A 3,864-nucleotide genomic window follows, 5' to 3' on the forward strand; every position below is an offset into this window, starting at 1 on the left:
GGGTGCACCCCTCGCGGTCCTGAGTTCCTTGCTCATGTTCTCTCTCCATCTGCTCCTGATTTGGACCTTGGGGTTGGCAAGGAAGCTTCTTGAAGAGCAGTATGGATGGCTACAGACTCGTAACCGAGAATGAGAGACATCGAAAGCATCTGTATCAACCTCCCCCTAACCCCCATAGAGAAACAGTCCAGACAGGACGCTACCGAGGAGTCCTTTAAAACCGTGATAGAGAATGCTCAAGATGGCCCTTTACAGTTGATGGTCTCTGGTGGAAGGGAGGTCGGGGTGGTGACGACAGCTTGACCGCTCCGTCTTCTTTAAGGGACTGGCCACCAGGAGTTCAACCATGCTCCAGTGAGTATATGGGCAACACAAATTAGACTTGATGTACTTTTTTTTTTTTTTTTTGGTGGGGGTAGAGCAAGGATGGGAAGGTGGACCTGGGAGGAACGGGACACAAGGGTCATCGGGGTGCACTGTATGAAATTCTAAATAACTGATAAAAAGATTATGTTGAGGGGAGAAAAGTGAACCAGGCACAATGGCTCCTGATCGTTTGCCCCACTCTTCTCCCCTTTGTCTGTTTGAAACAGGCTCTCACGTAGGCAGGGCTGTGCTGGAGCTCAATACGTAGACCAGGTTGGCCTTCTGCCTCTGCCTCCAAATACGAAGAGAGAGGGGCCGGCTTATTCATAATAACAGGACATGTTTATGAAATCCTCACTGAAGTACTATCAACCTATATGTGAAATACTTTAACTATCATATGGATGAAAATGTGGGCTGGAGAGATGGCTCAGTGGTGAAGAGCACTGCCTGCTCTTCCAAAGGTCCTGAGTTTAGTTCCCAGCAACCACATGGTGGCTCACAACCATCTGTAATGAGGTCTGGCGCCCTCTTCTGGCCTGTAGGCACACAGCCATACATGCAGAAAGAATACTGAGAATACTGTATACGTAATAAATAAATCTTTAAAAAAAAATCTGAAAGTTTGGGGGTGGTGAGATGGTTCAGTGGTTACTGGACTTGCAGAGGCCCAGGTTTGGTTCCCAGCACCCACACCACGCCACTCACAACTGACTGTAACTCAAGGTCCTGGGATCCACCACTCTCTTCTGGCCTCTGAAGGCAGCTGTTTATGCGTGGTATATGCATACACGTAATTTTTTTAAATATTTTTTTTTAAATCCTGAAAGCTTGATGGGCGGTGGTGGCACATGCCTCCTTTAATCCCAGCACTTGGGAGGCAGAGGCAGGTGGACCACTGTGAGTTCAAGGCCAGCCTGGTCTACAAGAACTAGTTCCCAGGACAGGCTCCAAAGCTACAGAGAAACCCTGTCTTGAAAAACAAAAACAAAAACAAACAAACAAACAAAAAAACCTGAAAGCTTGACAACATGCCCTATGGGAAAACAGGTATTACATATTACTGTGAGATCAATATAAAAACATGTCTAAGATATTTTTGATTAATAAAAAGTACAAAATAGTGTGTAGAATAGGGGTCCAGAACCTTGTAGGCCTCCAGACCTTAGCACAACAGACTTCACAATGGGAATACCAAAATTCAGCACATAGCCCTGGTGGTGGTGGTGCACATCTTTAATTCCAGCATTCAGGAGGCAGAGGCAGGAGGATCTCTGTGAGTTCAAGTTTAATTCAGTCTATAGAGTAAGTTCCAGAGCAGCCAGGGCTACACAAAGAAACCTTCTCCCAAAAACACAAAACGAAAGCAAAGAACAAAACCAAGCAAACAAAACAACAATAACAACAAAAACCTGATTCAGCAGGTAGCCCATACCGTCAGCCAAAATGAAAACAAAGACTTAGTTCCGTCAGAGTCCATGGTTCTTGGAAAGTCTCTAAATGTACTAACCTTGCCTTTTGGCTTCTGTAGTTCCGATTCTGGCTAGCTGTTCTTGTTAACCGAAGTGTGTCAACTCAGAAGGTGATTTTTGCGTTTACAAACTCACGCTGAGAAGGCTTGAGCTACGCTGGGATCCTGACCACCCAGAGCAGTCGTCAGCAGGTTAATAAAGACTTAGATCCACACTCTCCTAGTCTTCTCTAACGAATACCACACAACGCATGTGTGTTATACTACCAGAACACTTCATTTCTGATTTTAACAAACATAATATTATTCTTTCATAATTTCGTATATACAATGTATTTGACCATATCCCCCCCCCAGGTCCATCCCTCACCTCCTCACCCCCTCTCAACTTCTCAACTTCATGTCTTTTTTTCTTTAAACTAATCCATTGAGTCCGAATTGTGCTGCCCTAATTTTTGTTTTGTTTTGTTTTAGCCCTGGCTGGCCTTGAGCTTCTGATTTTCCTGCCTCTGTCCTCCAGACACTGGGTCAGCAGCCGTGCACCACTTCACCTCGCCCAAGCTCTTCTTTGGTCTACGTCATGAGCATGGTTTAGGGAACAGACGATATGTTCTCACAGAAAACAGAAAAAAAGGTTACCTGTGGAGCCAGGTTCTTGGGCCTGTCTCAGAAAATAAAGATGTTTACCATTAGATTTTCCTCTGTCCCCAGGGTGACACGTTTCAAGGAGAACTGTCACGTGGTTTCCCATCTGGCAACCAGAATTCCCAGTGCCGCGTGGGCTGCGGGCCAGAGTTCATGGAGTCTGACAAACGAGTGGTTTTCCCCCTGCCCCTCCCAGGGCTGCTCACTGACAGTGGAAAGACGGCAGCTTGACGAAGGAGCTCGGTTTGCATCTGTCCGTGAGTGGCACCCGAGTACTGAGGATTCATGGTCTGTAATCAGAGCCCGCATGCTAATTATCTCCTTATGGAAAAGAAAGAAAAGCGTAAAAATAGGGTTGAAATGGCACCAGCTCCCACAGAAAACATCCCCTACCCCCTTCATCATTTCTTGGGTACCTTGATCTTCTAGTGAGCAGGCTTGGAAAAGGAGAGAAGTTCGCAGTGTCTTCAGAAGTGGTTGTGTACCTCAGTCCCGCGGCTGGAGCAAGGCTGAAGGACCCCGAGTGACCGTCTCCAAAGCTTCAGATCCCACAGCGAGAGCTGCGATACACCGTGACCGCACGCGGTTTATTTTTAAAACATTGTCGCTGTGCATCCTTGCCAGCTGGCCCTGAGAACTCGGGTTTTATCCTGTGATATAAAACTGTGATCTTAGCTAAATGTCACAGTGCACGCGTGGGATCCCAGCACTTGGGAGACTGAGTTAGGAGGAGACCGCTGAGGGTTTGAAGTTAACCTAGTCTATATGGAAAGTCCCAGGCTAGCCTGGGCTTCAGAATGAGACCCTCCTTTTTTTGTTTTTGTTTTTGTTTTTGTTTGTTTTTTAAAATGTGATTTAGGATCTCTTTTCAGCGCCTTGCTCTCTCTAACTCTCTCTGTCTCTCTTCTGCTCACCTCTATGTTCATGAAAACGCTGGGCTCTGTAGGCCAGAGTTTCCCCTTCTTAAAGTTACATTTATTTATTCACTCGTGTCCGTGTGTGTGCACATGCATGCATGCAGGCACGCGTGCTCTTGCCATGGCACATGTGTGGCAGTCAGAGGTCAGCTCCCAGGAACCAGTTCTCTACTTCCACCTGTGGGTCCTGGGGATCGAACTCGGATGGTCAGTTTTGGTGGACAGTGCTTTTACCCACCACGCCATCTGGCCAACCCCAGAGTGTCCTTCACTGACGGTTTAGAAAGTCTTGTGAACCAATGAGACAGACCGTATTGATTGCTATCTGGGGCTACAATCTTCTTGCTAGCACAGCTCTGACTGTCAAGTGTGGGTTCAGAAAGTCTGGACATGTCTCCTGGTGGGGTTGCCAGAGTAAGCTATTAAAATATAGGATACAGGGTGGGGATATAGTTCAGTTGTGGA

At 46.7% G+C, this 3,864-nt stretch overlaps 1 long non-coding RNA gene across 1 annotated transcript; it reads right to left on the minus strand.

The window, feature by feature from the left end:
* Window positions 1–391: 391 nt before the first annotated feature.
* LOC106144445 lies at window positions 392–3,053 on the minus strand. Its single transcript, XR_001229515.2, has 3 exons — window positions 2,899–3,053; window positions 2,477–2,803; window positions 392–440 (listed from the first exon to the last, which is right to left on the minus strand). It is a non-coding gene; the product is annotated as an uncharacterized LOC106144445 (long non-coding RNA).
* Window positions 3,054–3,864: the final 811 nt, after the last annotated feature.

This window comes from Microtus ochrogaster, unplaced genomic scaffold, assembly GCF_000317375.1.
Source record: "Microtus ochrogaster isolate Prairie Vole_2 unplaced genomic scaffold, MicOch1.0 UNK106, whole genome shotgun sequence".
NCBI lineage: Eukaryota > Metazoa > Chordata > Mammalia > Rodentia > Cricetidae > Microtus > Microtus ochrogaster.